Genomic DNA, 21,175 nt, shown 5'->3' on the forward strand with positions numbered 1-21,175 from the left:
TTTATATATATATATAGACACACACACACACACATATATATATATTTATATTTATATCACATTTCACAAATAGAGAAATGGAAACAAATAGAAATGGAAACAAAATGATGAAATGATTTATCTGTCATCAAAGTGACAGTCTAGGTTTGAGCCTTGTTCTGAATCCTATACTCTTCCGTCTATTAAGCAATTCCTCTGTGTAGAGAGAAAATAATGGGGGTTGGAGAGGGAAAAAAAATAGGGCCAGGAGAATGGATATAACATGATAGATTGGATGATATTCTGATGAGCCTTCTGGCATGCTTCCATAGAAATCAACTCTAATTCAATGAATAGTCTTGGTCTGAAATGATAAAAATCTGTACGTAATTGTGAACTCAGTACACAATTACTATTGTGAACCCACATGCTAGGACTTCAAAAATCATAACTTTGCTTCTACCTTCAAAAAATCTTTTTGAAAAATGATAATAATGATTTCCTCCAAAGAGGGAACTCCATGAGGGGGAGAATTTCCATTTCATATTGTTTTTTACCTTTTGAATCTTGAACTCTGGGAACATGTTATTGTTTAATGAAGTCATTAAAAGTTAATATTCTTTTAAAGTAGGCTATGGACTTTTTCAGCTTCCCATAAAATCAAGATCTGTTCTGAATCACTGAAGAAGATCTCAAAATCTGAGATCTTGGCTCCCTAAGTTCATTTGGATTTTAGCTCTTATTTTCCAAACTTTAGTTTCTTTTGTCTTTTAAGTAAGCTCTACACCCAAAATGGGCCTTGAACTCACAACCCCAAGATCAAGAGTTGCATGCTCTACCAATTGAGTCATACAAGCACCCTACTAAACTTCAATTTCACTGAAGAATATGCACAAAGAAACATTCAAGGGGATGGAAACTCATCAGATTAGAGTTGTCCATAAAACTCTGTGTCCACATGGAGCTCTATGAGTTCTGAAACCCCTTAATTTTTCTTGTGCCTTTCAGCCGTCACCCTGCAACTCAGGGGGAATGGCCCTTTAAAGTAAAGCTATGAGGGAGACTCCCCATAGTGATCCCTAGATAAGTCCCTCTTATCCCTAGATAAGTCTAGATAAAACTAATCCCTAGACTTATCCCTAGAGTGCTCTACTCTGAAGAATGTGAAGATCCAACCAACAGAGGACTTTCTAACCAAAAGAGGACTTTCTAACATGAATGAAAGAAAGAAGCCACAGAGCAGCAGGGTACACAAATGAAAGAGGAAAAGGGAAAGACACCAAGGGAAGAGGAAAGTTCCGGATGCCCATTCAAGGCAAGTTCCACAGGGCTTGAAAACTGACCCTCCGGCAACAGTAAAGACATTTATTCCCATTCTCTATACTCAGAGAAGTTTCCCTTCACTAAGGGTTACACTAGCTTATGGGAGGTCTCACTGCACTTGGGGAATGAAATAGCAGGATTATGCTTGTGTTTCATTAACATTCTTGATTTTTTGAAATTAAGGGATACTGCAGGGAATAGGAATTTATGCTTTAATCTTAAAAGTAAAATATTAGTTAGAAGACTACACAGAAGATTTTTATTTATATGGGTTAATTTTTTAACCTCAGATTGGATTTTTAATGTACATTTAATTTCATGTTCTTATTCTAACTAGGATTTCTCTTCGTATTTATTGGCAAGAACCACAGCTCCATTAGGAGAAAGCATAAATTTCTGTTGTTGATATATTTTTGTTTTGTTTTGTTTTGAAAACTCCTTTATAAATGTGTTTTCCCAAGTTTAATGCCTGAGGAACCATCTGCCAAGGTGTAAACAGACTTACATTGTACATTGACAGAAGCTTGGTGTGTCAGCAGAAAATTAATAGTTGTTTTGTTTTTATTGCTAATACAATTGACTGTATGAAGCTATTTAATTGTTTTTTGTTTATCTCCAAGTTTTTCCACATTATTAACATCTTGGTTTTCTTTCCTTTTAATTACAAAACTGAATGAAATCTTTAGTAACCATATGTTATCATAGAACACTACTTAATATAGCAATGGTGTATTGGGCTATTATTGTCTCTCCTCCATGTCCACACCATGAAAATTCCTTTTAGTAAATTTTTATTGTTTTATCATAGAATTCTACACATAAAGAGCACAGACTCACACACACACAAAGCATTAAAGTCAGGAAGAGATGACATCAATGAGACTCCAGTGCTGAAAAAGTATCCAAATTATTCTTCAGGACTCAATGGACATTTGAGAGAAGAAAGCCATTAGGTCTAGAGTGTAAATTATGTAGTGAACAAAGCAGATGAAACTAAGAGTTGAAAGAATTTTCATATATTTTCATTGGTAGACATTCTTAGCACACAGAGAGTTTTTTAGTTCTTCTTTCCTACTACCTATTCTCTCATCTTAAGGTAATTTCTTGGCTCTACCATTCTAGAAAAAGTTGACAAGCGCAGAACAATATGGTAATTGAAATAATCTCCTCTCAACACTTAAAGAAAAATTGGCAGGGTGGTCATTTTGCCCAGTGGTTAATAATATAATTTAGTAGAGCCTTATCTAAAGATACTGCTATTTAGCTCTGTCTATATGACTCAAAAATCAAACAATTCTTCAACCCCTTAAAGTAATGAAAATTTCCTTCTAAAATAGCTTTTCCTTCTTAATGGCTTTTGATTAAAGATGGTTATGGAAGAACATTTTTAATCCTCTATTTCCATGAAGGCAATTGCCAAAAAAAAGGAAATAACCTTTCTCTTCAATCAAACAAGAAAGTAGCTATGGCTACAAAACAAACTATGAAAGTCCACTGCAAAATATGGTAATATTTGAAGTGGTGGTAGGAAGGACACAAAGAATCAATAAGACCATCAGTGACATTTAAGTCCCTCTAGGATCCAATGAAGCAAAGCAATCTAGGGCCATGACCTAGTGATGGATGGAATGGTGAACAGGTAGTGGAAATATAACTGAAGGAGACTGCCAGAGGAAACAGGGAGTGAAGTAGAATGTTCTCTCCCTGCCAGAGCTGTGCTTTGGAAGACACATGGACTTTTTCAATGAAGAAAAACTAAAGAGATAGGCCCCCAGGTGTAAGAAAATAAGAGATTTAATAAGACAGTGTCCTAATAGTGTCTAACCTGAATCAAAGCCCCAAATTTCCTGTGGTCTGTTCTTCTTCTTCTTCTTTTTTTAATTAAATTAAATTAAATTTATGTTTTTGTTTTTTTTTAAGATTTTACTTATTCATTTGACAGAGACACAGCGAGAGAGGGAAGAAAAGCAGGAGGAGTGTGAGAGGGAGAAGCAGGCTTCCTGCTGAGCAGGGAGTCCAATGTGGGCCTCCACCCCAGGATCCCAGGATCATCACCCAAGTTGAAGGCAGACACCCAATGACTGAGCCACCCAGGCACCCCTCCTCTGGTCTATTTTTAAACACAACGGTCTTCACTTAAATAATTATCTCAATTCAATTCAATTTAAGGCCACATAATAGTCTTGGCTTTAAACCGCATCTGGCAAAGGACAATCCTAAACAAAAGCTGAAGAACATAGATCACAAGCGGGTTTGTACAGGGCAGTTGGTGAAGATTTTAAAAATATGATTCTATTGCTCAAGGAATTTATACTTGACATAATCTATTTTTTTAAGGACAAATAATTGATTAAAAGGTTTATAGAAGGCATAAGGAGAAGCTGATACCTCCACAGGAGTGAAGAATTCTCCATAATTTTTCTTTATAAGCAAAAATAAATAAATAAATATAAGTATAAAAAATAAATAAAGGTTGGATGAACACTGAACAGCAAGGGCAGGTAGAAAGTAGAAAGTAGTCTACTTAGAAAGTAGACTGTGCATCTGAATGTTTAAAACTCATACTTATGTTTGTAATAAAAGCAATCTGATTGGAATAAGTAATTCCAGTGAACTGATGGGATGTATGGAGATATGTTTTCACAAAACACCAAAATTCATGAAGCATTAAATTTAAGAGCTAAGACATGTAAAATATACAAAAATATGTGAATTTTTCTCAAAGACATTCTAAAATTTATAGTGTATTTTCCATGTGTTTTAGCCAAAAAGCATCTGTTCAGATTAATTGCATTATTAAACTCACAGTACACACTTTTATAAAATAATTCATTATTACACATAATCTCTACATTTGTAAAAATGTAGTTAACATGTGTATCCTCGTTATATTTTCAAATCACATGGGAACAAAATTGCTGAATATATACATTTCTTTTACAAAAACAGCATCAGTTAACTACAAACCTGAAATTGTCAAATGGAATTCACATTTACAAGATTAAATTTTAGCAAGACTCTGCATACTGAATAATAAAATGTACCAAAATTTTTCTCAAGATAATTTGCTTTAAGTACTAAATAAAATAACTTGTTTAAGTTTTTAACAGTAAAGTATAAAAAATGGTATTTTTACTGGAATAATGAATGATAGATATCTAACTTTAGTACCAAAATTTATATTTGAGTTTATATAGAGACTTGATCATATTTTAATTATAAGGAAAGGAGATGGGCAAAAGAGGAGTATTTATGACTCTTTTATTTTTCATTTTATTTTATTTTATTTCTTTTCAGTGTTCCAGAATTCATTGTTTATGCACCACATCCAGTGCTCCATGCAATACGTGCCCTCCATAATACCCACCACCAGCCTCACCTAACCCCCCACCTCCGTCTCCTCCAAAACCCTCAGTTTGTTTCTCAGAGTCCACAGTCTCTCAGTATTTATAACTCTTAACAAATTTCTTGTAATGGCCATTTTCAAAATAAATTTATGTAAAAAAAGAGAATAAGGGAAATGGTCTTCAGTAAGCATATGCTACCATTTAGGTGTTTATATACATTATTAAATTTAGTTGTTAAAATGACTATATAGCTATGCTGTCCTAACAAAATGCACTGCTGGTTGGATTAAACAGTGTACATTTATTTTCTTACAGTTCTGGGGGTTGGAAGTTTGAGTTCTGGGCACCAGTATGGTTCCTTCAGTTCTAGTGAGAGCTCTCTTCCTGGTTTATAGATGGCCAGATTCTTGCTAGTCCTTACATGGCCTTTCTGCAGTGCATGCTTTCCCTCTTCCTCTTTTTATAAGGCCATTAATCTATCTGATTAGGACTCCACCTTTAAGACCTCACTTATCTTTAATTATCTTCTGAAAGCTCTATTTCCAAATCTAGTCATACTGGGTGTTAGGACTTTAACAAATGAATTGTGGAGGGCAGGGGGCACAATTCAGACCATACTAAGGTATAGATTTTTATCAGTTAGAATATTGTTAGTTTTGCTGTGTTAACATATATATCCTGAAATTTCAGTGAACTAGCACAGTAAAGTTTTATTTCTCTATCAGACAACACAGGGATCTAGCCTGCTTTTAACTTCTGATGCATTCATCTCAAACATGATTTTCAGGGTCATCTCAGCAAGGAAGAGAGAGTGTGGACTTGGCATACCAGATATTAAATACTTTCTTTATAACCATAAAATTATAAAACTAGAGGGGTACATATAGACAATCAAGTCCAATCATCTTATTTTAACTGTATAAATGAGTAAAATGAGCAGATAAAGTTTAGGTAAGTCACTGAAAGGCACAGAACAAGATGCTGACTGGGCTAGAAGTTGAATTCAAGTGTCTTGGCCTAGTGTGAGTTAACCAGTAACATAGTTTCCCAATGAATTCTATGAATATTTTTTTATATCAAAAGCTCTAAGTCAATCTCATCCTGTTGAAATATTAAGTCCTGGAAATCAGAAAAGCAAACTAAATACCCTTTATGTGAATCTAGCATAAAAAAAAATGAAAGGAAAATTTACTCTAAAGAAATTGAGTTGGTTTAAATATTTATTTGTCCTAAATTTTCCATAAATTTAACAATTTAGTTCAATCACACAAACAAGAAGCTTGCTTCATTTCCACAGTTTTCTCTTACGGAAAGAAATGTATGGGTCCTATTTTTTCAATAATCTTTGTTCTCTAATTCCCAATTCTGAGTATATTTAACTATAATTTGCTTTCTATCCTATGTGTCTACCTACAATATGCTTTGTGAGCAGAAACCTGATCCTGATAGAGCTTTCTGAAAGCTTGTAATGTACCATAATGGGAAAAAATCTTTTCTAAGAAAAATCCTATTAGTAAATGGAACTCCAGGTAATTCAGTTATTTATAATATATGTTCGTTATTCTAGTATGTATGACATATTGAGTTTCTTTTACATAGAAAAGGAAATGAAAATCATATCCACCATATATTTTCTTCTCTGTTCTATATCTATTCAATCATTCTTAATTTTTTATTGCATTCCCTTGTGTTGCCATTTTAATCATTAAAGAAATTCTAAGACTCAGGCATTAGATTTATAAAACCTTATAAAAATTTTTGTTAATTTAATTTGAAACTATTAGATTTTTACCCTATTGCTATTTTGGGGGTAGAAGAAAAGGAAATTCTTGCCTATTTTAAAATCACAAACACTAACTATTTCATAAACTGAACACAGATAATGATTATGGAAAGAATTGAGTCATTTTTTTCAGCATGACTTTGAAACGACAAGATCAAATGGGCCTAAGTTCAATTTAACTTCAATATTTCCAGTGTTTATTAGTTGTGACTATATTAGTCTACTAGGGCTGTCATAATAAAGTAACATACACTGCATGGCTTAAACTCCAGAAATTTGTTTTCTTACAGTTCTAGAGTCTGAAAGTCCAAGATCAAAGTTCTGGCAGGGTTGATTTCTCTTGAGGCCTTTCTTCTTGACTTGCTGATGGTCATCTTCTTGCTATATCTTTGTATGACCTTTCTCTGTCTATATACATCTCTGGTCTCTTCTTCAACATTTAAGAACAGCAGTCCTATTGGATTAGGGCCACACCCTATAACCTCATTTAATGTTAATTGCCTCCTTAAAGGCCCTATCCAAATATAGCTGCATTGGGGATTAGCAATTCAACTATGAATTTTGAGGGGATACAATTTAGTTCATAACAGCTACTCTAGGCAAATAATTCACCTGTAAGCCTCTTTTTCCTGATGTACAAAATGGAGACGTTAACAATTACCTTGCAAAGTTACTACCAAATGAAATTCTATCAAGTCCCCAACACAATATAAATGCTTAATAAAATAAATACTCTACATACGATGACTGTTGTTCTAATTGTAAATTTGACACACCCACCCCTGACTTTCCATCTCTTGTTAGTTTAGTTGTTGCATAGGTATCAAAGAAGGAAGAGAGGGAATGATGATAATCAAGAACTTACTGGGGGTGGCTGGGTGGCATAGTCGGTGAAGTGTCTCACTCTTGGTTTTGGCTCAGATTATGATCTCAGGGTCATGAGATTTAGCCCCACATTGGACTCTGTGCTCAGTGTGAAGTCTGCTTGAGTTTCTCTTTCCCTCTGCTTCTGCCCTTCCTACCCCCACACACTCTCTCTCTCTCTTTCAAGTAAATAAATAAATCTTTAAAAAAATATATTATAGAATTACACTTAAAACTAGCGATACACTTGATTAGGAATTAACCAAGATCAGCTTAATTGTGGGTTATGTCCCACTTTTATAATTGTCCATAAGATTTTGTAATTATCTTAGCTCTAATTTTGCTTTGTGCTCTTGAGAGACGGGAATGTTATTCAGGAGATCCTTTACTAGTAAATGTGATAGGAATAGACACCCCACTCCCCCCAAAATAGAGTAATAATTCTATGTAGCTCATTTTGGATGAATATATCATGTAGTGATCTGAATCTTAACATATAGATAAACCAATCAATGTTCATTAGGTTAAATGAGTTGCATAGAAGTACAGAACCAACTTATGACAATGATGAAACTACCACTTAGATTTCTTAACTTCTACCCAATATACTTTTTAGTTCAGTTTAATTGTTTAACTTACCCTTTAAGTGACTTTAGTTATCTAAGCCCTCAGTTTGTTTGCTTTTCATTTGTAAAATAGTGGTAACCGTGGTACACAAACCCTAAGGAATTTTGATAGACATTGCATTGAACCTGTATATTGCATTGGGTAGTATGAGCATTTAAATAATATTAATTCTTTCAATCGATGAGTGTGGAATATCTCTTCATTTATTTGTGTCTTCAATTTCTTTTATTGTCTTATAGTTTTTAGTGTATAGGTCTTTCCCCTCCTTGGTTAAAGTTATTTCTAGGTATTTTATTCTTTTTGATGCAATTGTAAATGGGATTGCTCTCTTAATTTCTCTTTGTGATAATTTGTCAGTAGTATATAGAAATGCCACAGATCTCTATGTTGATTTCTATCCTGCTACTTTTTTTTTTTTTTTAGAAATTAAATGCCATTAGTGCATATTTTTCTTACCAATCTCAGCCATTTTTTTTAATTAATTTATTTTGACAGAGAGAGATCACAAGTAGGCAGAGAGGCAGGCAGAGAGAGAAGGGGAAGCAGGTTCCCCGCTGAGCAGAGTCCAATGTGGGGCTCGATCCCAGGACCCTGAGACCATGACCCGAGCCGAAGACAGAGGATTTAACCCACTGAGTCACCCAGGTGCCCCTATCCTGCTACTTTATTGAATTCAATTGCTCATTCTAACAGTTTTTTGGCAGAATCTTAAGGGATATACACACACACACACACACACACACACACACACACACACACACACATAGGGTATTGTCATCTGCTAATAGTGATAGTTTTACTTCCTTCTTAAACGTTTGAAAGTCTTTTGTTTCTTTTCCTTGCTTAATTGCTGAAGCTAGGCCTTCCAAAATTATGCTGAATAAAAATATAGAGAGTGGGCATTCTTGTCCTTTTCTTGGTTTTAGAGAAAAGGCTTTCAGCTTTTCACCAGTGAGTGTGATGTTAGCTGTGGGCTTATTATAAATGGTCTTTATTTTGTTTAGGTACGTTCTTTCTCTACCCACTTTGTTGAGGGTTCCTATCTATAAATAAATATTAAATTTTGTCAAATGCTGTTTCTGCATCTATCAAGATAAGTTTATGATTTCTTAGTCTTCTTTTTGTTAATGTGGTATATCACATGGACTGATTTATGGATGTTGAACTATTCTTGCATCCCTAAAATAAATCTGACTTGATCATGATGTATAATCCTTTTAATGTATTATTGAATTCGGTTTGATAATACTTTGTTAGGGATTTTTGCATCTATATTTATCAATGATATTGGCCTATTTTGGTAGAGTCTGATTTGGCTATCAGGGTAATGCTGGCCTCATAAGATGAATTTGGAGGTGTTACCTTCTTTTCACTTTTTGGAGACATTATAGAAGGATAAGTATTAATCTTCTTTGAATGTTTGGTAGATTCACCAGTGAAGGTGTCTGATACCAGACTTTTGTTTGTAGTGAGGTTTTTTTTTTTTAAAGATTTTGTGTACTTATTTGAGAGAGAGATACTATGAACGAGAGAGAGAGAGAGTGACAGCACAAGCGGGGAGAGGGGCAAAGGGACAGAGAGAAGCAAACTTCCACTGAGCAGGGAATCCAATGAGGGGCTCAGTCACAGGACCATGGGGTCATGGCCTGATCTGAGGGCAGATGTTTAACCAACTAAGCCACCCAGGCACCCTTGTAGTGAGATTTTTGGATTACTAATTCAGTCTCCTTACTAGTAATCAGCCTGTTCAGATTTTCTATTTCTTCATTATTTAGTCTTGAAAGAATGTATGTTTCTAGGAATTTATCTATTTATTCTAGGTTATCCAATTTGTTGGCATATCATTATTTGTAGTTGCCTATTATATTCCTTTGTATTTCTGTGGTTCAGTTGTAACTTCTCTTTCATTTTTTATTTTGTTTATTAGAGCCCTGCCCTTTTCTTTTTTTCTTTTTTTTTTGCTCGGCTACTCTAGCTGAATGGTTATCAGTTTTATGTTTTCAAAGAGCCAGCTCTTAGTTTCATTGCCTTTTCTATTGTTTTTGTAGTTTTTATTTCATTTATTTATGGTCTGATCTTCATTATTTCCTTCCTTCTACTGACTTTGGGTTTCATTTGTTCTTTTCCTAGCCCCATTAGGTATAAAATTAGATTGTTTATCTGAAATTTTTCTTGTTTCTTGAAGTAGGCCTGAATTGCTATCATCTTCCCAGTTAGATCCACTTTTTTTTTTTTTTTTTACTAAATTCCAAAGATTTTGGTATGTAATATTTTTGTTTTTATTTATCTCTAGGTATTTTTTATTTCTTCTTTGATTTCTTCAGTGGCCCATTAGTTGTTTGGTAGCCTATATGATATCCAAATATTTGTGGTTTTTCCAGTTTTCTAATTGATTTCTAGTTTTATATCATTGTTGTCAGAAAATATGCTTGATATGATTTCAATCTTGAGTTTGTTGAGATCTGTTTTGTGGCCTAACATGTCATTCATTCTGGAGACTATTCCACATGCACTTGCAAAGAATGTATATCCTGTTGTTCTTGGATGAAATATTTTGCATATATCTATTAAGCACATCTGGTCTAATGTGTTGTTTAAGGTTGATATTTCTTTATTAACTTTCTGTTTGGATAATCTTTATTATATTGCTTTTAATTTCTCCCTTGAGGTTCATTAATATTTTCTTTATCCATTTTGGTGCTCTTATGTTGTATGCATATATATTTGTAAGTGTTATGTCTTTTTCTATGTTAATATTTTTTTGAGAAAGACAAAGAGAGGAAGGAATGGGCAAGGGAGAGGGAGAGAGGGAATCCAAGGCAGGCTCCACTCCCAGCATGGAACTTGACACAGGGTCCACTCTCACACTATGAGATCATGAACTGAGCTGAAACCAACAGTCAGATGCTTAACTGACTGAACTACCCAGACACCCCAAGTGCTATGTCTTCTTATTGGATTGACCCTTTTATCACTGTGTAATGCCCTTCTTTGTCTATTATAATCTTTGCGTTGAAGTCTATTTTGCTTGATATAACTACACTAGCTTTTTGTTTGCATTTGCATGGAATACCTTTCTCCATCCCTTTACTTTCAGTCTGTGTGCATTTTTACTCCATAAATATATTAGGTTTTCACAGGCAGCATATACATGGGTCTTTTTTTTTCTTTTTATTCATTTAGCCACTTTATGTCTTCTGATTGGAGAGTTTAGCTCACTTACATTATTATTACATTACAATAATTACATGGTAATTATAGATAAGTATGTATTTATTACCATTTTGTTCATTGTTTTCTGATTATTTCTCATAGTTCCTCTCTGTTCCTATACTCATGGATATTATCTTTTAGAAGTGTGGATGGATGGGTGAATGGATAGATAGTCTAATGTTAATAGATGGATGGTATTAAAATTCACAGAAGTATAGATAGCATTATATAGAGAGGAGAAACTATAAGAAATGTTATAGAGCAGCAATGTAGAAGATGTGTTTTAGAATGGAAATATTCCTTTTGGATCTAGAATAATAAGGTAGTGAGAGATAGACCCAGAAAATTAGGGTGCAATTATACTAGTTAATTATCTGGGATTAAGGTTTTTGGCAGATGTTGACATATTTATAATTTGATTAGCGAACATGTAATTACTGAGCAGAGCACCTACTTTGCCCGTCATTTTCTCGTGTCATAAATAAAACTGTTAGCAGAACAGATGTAATTTCTATATTCTTTGGAATTATAGATATAAGAAGTTGGTAGCAATTACAATAGTAAATGGGGAAAACTGTAACTTATTTTAGGTTATTGTTGAAACTGAGCTACCTAACTGTAGCTTTAGTTCATTTTTTAAAAGATTTATCTTTTTTTTTAAGATTTCATTTATTTATTTGAGAGAGAGAGTATGAGAGAGAGCACAAGCAGTGGAGAGAGGTAGAGGGAGAAGCAGACTCCCCACTGAGCAGGGAGCCTGATGCAGGACTTGATCCCAGGACCCTAGGATTATGACCTGAGCCAACGGCAGATGCTTAACTGACTGAGCCATCCAGGTGCCCTGTTGCTTTAGTCTATTATTTCTTATTTTGAATGATGTGGATACAACAGAATAAAATAGATTTAGAATAAATTGAAATTGTTAACATGTCCTTTACACTTTACAATTTCTTTTTATTTATTCACTTATTCAAATACAGCTTTTGAGTGCCTGTTTTGTGATGCATGTTGTGCTAAGGGCACTACAGTGAAATAAAAGTCCTCGAAGTTTGATCTGCAGACAAAAATACCAACAACAATAACACAGTGGTGGAAGAAATATGCAAGAGGTATGTATGGGATGTTATGGGAGGAAGCATAGAGAAGAATCACCTAACCAACTTGGGAGGACAAAGAAGGCTCTATGAAGGAGCTGAGCTGTCTTGAAGGGTAAAACTTCACAATGTATAAATACAGGTTTTGTCTTAAAATATATATAACCTATGACATATGATTTAAGACATAGTGATATTTATAATAAGAGAGAGATAAAGTCTGAGTATAAAAATGAGGTTTATACTAGTGGAGAATTGATTGTTATGAAACTATAGTGTATGAGCTAAAAATTAAAAGATGAATAGTATTTTGATATACAGAGGTACAAAGGTGGCAAATATTGGGAGAATACAAGGGGATTCTAGGTATAGTTTTATCAAAGGAACACATGTAAATAAAAAAGAGAACATATTGATTCAGATATCATGGGCATAAAACTTACATAATTTATGGCCATCTTTAAGATATCTTACATTTGGGAATAAAAATTAGATATAAAAATGAATTTATTTAATAAAAGGTAAAATCCCATCAAATTACTGTAAACTTAGAGATGTATGACTTTTCTTATGAGATCCCTTTAGACAATTTAACAGAAATGTTTGTGTAAAAATGTCTCCTGATTGCAACCTGTTTCGAGGTCTTCAGAACTCTCTACAACTCCCAGGAACTTCTAGCATTCAGAGCGATTACACAAGTAAGGTGCCCTAGCACATCAAGTTTATCAGGCTGGAGGTAAATCTCTGTGTGTTTAGGAATGGTAAGGCATGGGTGCCTGGGTGGCTCAGTTGGTTAAAGTGTCTGCCTTCTGCTCAGGTCATGATCCCAGGGTCCTGGGATTGAGCCCCACATGGGGTTCCCTGCTTAGCAGAGAGCCTGCTTCTCTCTCCTCCTTGGCTGTTTCCCCTGCTTGTGTGCTTGCACTCTCTCTCTCTCTCTCTGTCAAATAAAGAGGAGCAGGGTACAAGGGTAGGAGTTGTGGGAACAGTAGATTTATTTAAGATAAAATCATTGAAATGGGAGAAAATGAGGGCAATCATGGGATGCTTAAAAGCTTATCAAGCTTTTTGGTTTTATTCATCGAGAGAGTTTACAGGAGTTTGTAAAAGTAATTCATGTACTTTAGGATGTATTTTCTTAAAATAGAAAGTACACAGAAAATGATTTGCAGAGATATATCATTTTTTCATATCAGAATTGATTTGACCTCCACTCCAATCTAATGATGCTATATATAGATAGATGACTTATGACAGGGTTTCAAAATCTACCCTCAGTGTTCATAAAAATATATTTTTCATTTTCATGCCCTTAAAAATCCAAGGGTACTCAGCAAAATAAATCTAATGGAATTTTTATTATTTCCTTGCTTTTAAAAAAGTGATTTTTATTTTAATGACATATTTGGGAAAATAATGGGATAACAAGGGAATTTCATTATATTATGAGAGTAATAACAGCTTTCATTATTAAACTCCCACACATAAGGGCAGATAAACAGAGTAACTAAAGAGAGATGACAAATTGATGTGATTAATTGTTTTAATTAGGAATAAGAATACAATTACATACTTGGGAGAAATGAAAACTTAAAATTAAAACTAAGCGAGTCTTAGTATTTCTCTTCCCCCTCTTACTGGGTTTTTCACTTGTTCTGTGGGAGACAAAGGTTATAAGCCCCTATGGGATGACACACAAATTACTTGGAAATTATTCTTCCAGGTGACCCCTTAGAGGGCAACTGTATCATAGAGTTGGTTTCTGCCAAATGAGAATTAGACATTGGTGTTCTGTGTTCACATTCTCTATAAATATAGGGTGCTTGTATGGGTGTTTTGACAAGTATAGTGAGGTGGTTTCTTGCTTCCACAGTGAGCATCTGTTTTGCACCAACTTGTTGAGTAACAAGTGTGTATCCCCCTTTCCCAGGGTACCTCAGCTTCCTTCAGGCATCATAGCTTGCCCTTGTGCTCACATAATCTCCACTCCTTCCCTGAGGGGCTTCTATAGCACCCGATCCTGTTTGCCTTGATTCCTGAGCATAGCAACCTCATGTATCTTATATCTGAGTGACCAGGAGAATTTGTTAAAATGTAGATTGTCTGACTCTGAGTCCAGAATTGAGTATGGGAATATTTAATTTTCACAAGCTCTTCACAGTGTTCTTATTTGAACCTCAAATTTGAAAGGCTTTTTCATATCTAAAATACAATGCTGAAAGTAAGAAGACTCATCCTACATCACCAATATTCAGCAATGGCGTACATCACTTTGAATTTATACGCTTGATTTTTTCTTATTGCAGATAGGCTTATAATATGATCACCTAATTTTATAACATTAATATTTTATATGCTAAGTTAGGCTCTAGAACACTCCCTTCCCCATTTCCCTTTCTATACCATTCTAATCCAGTAGCTCTCAAGGTGTAGTCCCTAGAGACAGCAACATCAGCATCATTGGGAACTTATTAGAAGTGTAAATTTTTAGACCTCATTGCAGTATTACTGGATAAGGACTTCCAGGAGTGTTTTTCAGCCCTTCAGATGATTCTGATGTATCTTGAAGTTGGAGAACCACTGTCTTTCTTTTCATCTCAATGCCGATTAATAGGAAATAGTGGAATCTGTTAATTTACAGAGTTTTAGGGATATTTATAATTTAATAGAAAATCCTGGTAAAAGAGTCAATGTTATCCCCACAGAAATAAAATACTTCTAGAAGAAGGTTATTATAGCTCCTGTAAGGCAAGCATTTTGATAAGAATGCTAATTAAGTGTGCCATCAAGCAATTAGGCATTTTATACTTAATCTACACCTGATAGTAGCCTCTTTCCAATATTAGCTCCTGTGTAGAGTCATCAGAACATACTTCATATAACCTTCTCTAGTTTTCTTCTTTATAAAGTAATAACTAATGTATAAGCAAATCCAGGCTGATATACAATGATTTGATGGACTGTAAGTAGTTTATGATTTCACTGGGGACTTCTGGAGGTGATCCCTTAATCCCATATGTTAGAAAAAAATCTAGGTGATGTGATTTGATGAAATGGAGAGATTCTATGAAACTTGCTCTATCTCCTCATGATGCTAACACTTTTTTTTTTTTCCTTCAAAGGAAAGTTTAGATTTGTATCTGGAATATTTACCTTTAAAATTACTAAAAAGAAATCTGCTGTATTTTCTTATTTGAAAGGCAGACAAGAAGTACTAAATTTATTCTGAAACTTAGAGGAATGCATATTTCTACACTATATAAGGAAACTTCTAAGAACTAAAGCTGTCCATCCACTAAACTTAAGCATCATACTGTAGGTATTAAGAGTGCATTCTTGGAAGCACAGGTACTTGAGTTCATGTCTTGAACACTTCTTAGTGGTTGGTTGACCTCAAACACATTAGTAAATGTTTTAAACCTCAGTTGTGTAAATAAAAGTAATGATAATGACTTCTTCATAGGGTTATTATGAAGATTAAGTGGGGTAATTGTGAAGTACTTAGTACAGTACCAGCACAAATAAACACTTAGCAAATGGCAGCTATTATTTTCATAGTTTCAGACAGAAGCTGAATCACTGCCTTGCAGAGATGTTATGAAGGGTGGAATGAAAGAACTGCTACTATTTCAAATCTATGAATCTTAGACCCTAGAAAACCTATATTCTGTAACTCCTCCATTAGATGAAAACCACTTATGGGACATGATTAAATAGGAAAAAAAGTCTTCCTCAAAGATAGTTTAAATGAATTTTGGCTGGATTATTTTTTCAAGGGTCCATAAAACTCATTCCAAATTCTATTTTGTGTTTATTTTGTCCCCCACGAAGAAATACTTCCACATTTAGAGCACATTTTCCTTGATGGTACTTCTGTCTCTCACAGCAATACTCAGACATGGGTGTGCACTCATAATCACACACACCTATCTTGGTCACATGTCAAATCTCATGATGCTCATGGAACATCAACCAGGTTGGTTTCAAGTGCTACTTAGTCTCTGGAAGAGTGTTCCTTTTTTCTTTTTTTCTTCTTCTTCTTTCCTCCTCCTCCTCCTTCTCCTCTTCCTCCTCCTCCTTCTCCCCCTCCCCCTCCTCCTCTCGTTCTTCTTCTTCTTCTAGTCTGTTTCAATATACTTTCAAGGAATATAGCTTTCTACTTTCCCTGGGTTAAATAATGGATGAAAGTTTTTATCACTCTGACAAGTTATTTCCTGCCATTAGTCAAGGTATTTGTAATTGGAAGGGTTTATTTTGTATATTCCTTGACAGAGTTTGAAAAACATCCAGGAATAATCAGCAGTGTTTTAAAATCTTTTAAAGACGAGATCTTCTTTGGCATCCTCAGGAAATGTGATTTTAAATGAACAATGAGTGGGCAAAAGTATATTCAAAAAATGGGAAAAGCACTTTCCTTTTACACCCCAAATTTTACAGATGAAAACAAATCTGAGACTTGAATCAAATTTTAAACTATTTCATTGCCTTTGTCTGGAAATTCTATATCTGGCTATCAGTACTACAGACTTTTTGGAAAAACTTGTGTTAGAATAAAAGCAGAAATGCAACTTCAAAAAGTGAACCCTTTATATTTATCACCTGTGACAATCCTTCTTGACTTCATTCTCGGCCAAAGAGATGAACTATTAATAATGTATTTATTTTACTATTGGCTGCATTTGCCTTCACACTGGGTAAGGGCCCTTTGGGGACCTAGAATGTCAATAGAGTAGATTCCAGCTGGAGATTTATGGAGTCAATGATCCTGGGTCTACAGCAACAGTCTAACAAATGACTCAGGCAGAAGATTGTGGACATTCAGTCAATGTCAGTGACTTTGGAGGCAACAAATTTATGAGAATCAATGATCTTTACTCAGACTGGAGCCTCTGGTATGGAATTGTACAGCTTTGTTTATTATCAACTCACTCTGGCAAGGAAAATAGAGTTATTGTATGTTCCACTTTACAAAATTATGGATCAGTATTATAAATTCCTTACTACACTTACATTTACATAAAATTCCAAGAGTAGTATAGAGTTAGAGTGGTGGGGGGCATTTGAACTTAAAATTAGAAATCCCGTGTAGAACTCCTCTTTTTCCAGTTTTTAACTGCATGGTTATAGATGATCTTCTAAGATAAATATTTAAGTTTTATATACAATATTTTTATGATATAAGTATTTTCATTGTTCTAGTTTTGCAGAAAAGAAAAACAAAGCACGTAGAATTTAAGTAGCTTTTCCAAAGTCACGCAGGTTTTATGTGGGGACAGGGAGGGGCTTCAAAGTCTGGCAATCTGACTCCAGGGTCCACATTCTTAACAATTATACATACAGCCTCTGTTCTATTGTTTTATAGATTATACAACAAAAATAACACCTTTGATATCAACAGCTAAAGAACGTTGTTGGTCTCAAACATAATGATATGGTGGATGTTAATATTATTAAATATTAAACATAAAATATATAGATTTATGTAAAAGGGAATAAATTATTATTATTATTATTATTTCAGTACTAGGTGCTCCAAGTATAATTGTCCCAGTATCTGTAAGTTAAGATTTTTAGCATCAATCCCATTTTATAAATGAGAGAAGTAAAATTTAGAGAGGTAAAGCGATTTACCAAATTCTGGTAATCATAAATAATATTTCTACCTTTTAGAAGTTAACACTTATACTTATTGAAAGTACATGTGGTTCTGAAAATAAATAGTAAACTTCTAAAATATATTGGTATAGATTAGAAGGGGAAATGGAAACATCCTTTTCATCCCCCCCCTGTAATGACTGAAATTTGTTCAGGAATAGAGTGATTATTTATTTTAGAACATTCAAACTATATACCTAATTTAACTGAAAGCTCAAATGGATTTTTTGGCAATCACCAAAAAGAATATAATGTATACATGAAATGTCCTCTCCAAAAAGCAGGCAGTTAATTTCTGCAATTGTAAGTGTTGGTAAGATAACAAAACCTTTATCAGCTACATTAAGAAATCTTGAAAGAATCTTCACATTGTTGATGCTTCATACATGAAAGGTGTTCTCTTGGTATTACAAATATGTGTGTAGGCAAAGACTCTAGTATAAGCAGAGAGGAGAAAATCTGGACTTGCTACAGAATCCACATCTAAGTTAGAGACGTAAAACAGTTGAAGTCTGGCTCTTCCTGGAGCCATAGTTTCAAACCATGTTGAAAAGGTTAGAGTAATGGATATTTGATATGAATATACACTACAGTGATTATACTTTCTCTCTCTCTCTCTTTTTTAATTTCTTTTCAGTGTTCCAGAATTCATTGTTTATGCACCACACCCAGTGCTCCATGCAATACATGCCTTCCATAATACCCACCACCAGGCTCACCCAACCCCCCACCCCTCTCCCCTCCAAAACCCTCAGTTTGTTTCTCAGAGTCCACAGTCTAGAAGTGAGTTGGGGGAAATTGGAGGAGGAGATGAACCATGAGTGATTATACTTTTATAAGGTCAATTGGAATCATATTAGTAGTTTAACACAGCAAGGCACCTTTAATACCATCAAATAGCCCATCTGACTCAAAAGTCCACAAATGAAGTCTTAAATCAGAGGGCCATCTTGGAAGCGCAAGTATTTAGGGGCAAAAGATCCTGAGAATTTGCCCTATTTTATTTTACCGGATTAACTATAACAAACTGGGGCTTGGACTGAATTTGAGAAAATAGGATAAGACCATACAGGGTAAACAAAACCAATATTTCAGCTGTATAACTTGTAAGCCCCTGGTGGTAGCTAAGAATTAAGAATTAAGTACAAGCACATTAGGGTAGGATATATTCAAGTGGATTTAAAATGACATTATAATCAAGGTGTAAAAATAACCCAGGACTTGCCATTCCTATTCATGGGGTTCCTGATAGAAAAGTATACTCAGAAGAAGCAACGCTACCATTTTACTATGAATGGACTTTCCCCCTGAATCCTCTATAACACTCTAGTGGCTTAGCCAGAGACAATGAAGATGATCCCTGAATAGGTAAGTCTAAATCAGCCAAAGCCAAAGGAGGCTGAAAGATTGGTTCAGCTGACATCCTCCCAAATCCCAAACCCAGTTTCAAACTTCAGCTCAAAATAAGGCCAACTCATATGTACCTGTCTAGAAAGGGGGAAAAATAAATAAATTTGGCCTAATGCCAATGGTGGAACTGGCCCAGTTTCCCTGCCTTAGACCTTTTTCAAGAGTCTTCTGAAAGGTCTCCCTTAGCTATGCGGGAGAAGAGAGCATTTTTAGAAAAAGATAACACCCTCACCTAAAATGCTTTTGAAATATCTTCTCTTTGAACTGTAACCCATTATAATATCTCAAACCAGGAAATCTTGGATCAAAACCACTCGTCCCAGGGGATAAAGTTGGAGCTAGGTGGTAAAGGCAGGGAGGAGAGAAGAACTTTAAACTTCTTATACATAGTACCATACCCTTGATTTTTTAATGTACCTTTTATTATAAAGCATTAATACCAAATCTCATAATTAACCAAGAGTGTGAGAATCCCATTCTGGAATTGGTGACCACAGATTATCAGAGAAGTCCTATCTACAGCTTCTCCAGTCCTTGCCCCTACAATTCCTCCTAGACCAACAAATTAGGAACTTTATCTTTTCAAGATCCTTTTGAGTTTTTGAAATAGTTCAGGAAAGTACACTAAGTTTATGCTAAGCATCAAAAAGCCATCCTGAATCTCACTTGGAAATTTCCTATTATCCAACTAGAATGCAAAGCAAGATTTTCCAGTGTAGAACAGGTAACATTAGCTTGAAAATGCCATTATACCAGTCATGTAAATACCCTCTAAAAAGTAACAATAGACAACGTTCTACAAGTTTTTCTTGTTCCCACAGAAAAGATAAATTCCCCAATTTGAAATTTCTCCCTTACTTTTTCCTCAGAAAACTTCAAGTTGGAAAAGTGTCATTCCTCCCTTACTTCTTATTCTGTTGTATAAACCCAGCCAGATGGGTTTTATTGGCATTAGGGGTGAAAAGAAGTGGAAAGAAAAAGAAAACAAAATTGTAGAGAAGGAAGTTTTTTCTCGGTTTTGTTCTCTAGTTTGTATTAATTGTTGCCAGTGTTCAGCAACCCACAATTTATAAACCTAAATTTCAATTGTTTATGACAATATGCTTACCGTTTCCTGTAGAATACAACCTCCATCTATAAAATGACTTTCTCTGTCAGATATTAGAAACTAACACACTCCTAACTTTGTGCATATTAAGACATTTGCAAAGCAGGCACCTCAACTTTTCTCTTGATCCTTTTAATGCCCACCTTGTAATACATTAGTATACTCAAACAGCCTCCTAGTTTCCACTTCATCCCCCAACTCCATTCAGCAGTTTGAGTGAAGTTCTTTCTGTGAAGACACTGAGGGTGGCCTTGGTGTCAGATCATCTCAGATATTTACCATGTAATTAAAACAAATTATGAAAATTATTTCTCATCAATTAAAAAAACAATAATAACACTCTACTATATATAGTGGTAATAAGAATAAAATGAGATGTGTAAATAACAAACTTAGCACAGTACCTGGCACAGCATAAGTTCAGGGCATGTTTCTATAGGCCACTCTCCAAATAAATGTACTGATCTTGCAGGTTTCCTGATGTTCTCTCTTGTGCTTCTTCATCTTCAGCAAGGGGTCCTAGGACAGATGACAAAACCTGGAAAGGGACAGAGTGAATTTAGGACCTATGAAGACACAAAATGTGTAGTGCCAGAAAGTGGCATCCACGAGAGCTGTGTTGTAAGTTTGCACATCATGCAAAGATTTCTTTATATTGAACATTCACACCATTCTACAATTCTACATGGCATGCCAGGGTCTAGTATTTGATTATACACTGTCCTGGTAATTTTCATATGCTTTGCCTATTCTAATAAGATTAGAAGCTATT

This window comes from Martes martes (genome assembly GCF_963455335.1).
Source record: "Martes martes genome assembly, chromosome: 6".
Classification (NCBI taxonomy): domain Eukaryota; kingdom Metazoa; phylum Chordata; class Mammalia; order Carnivora; family Mustelidae; genus Martes; species Martes martes.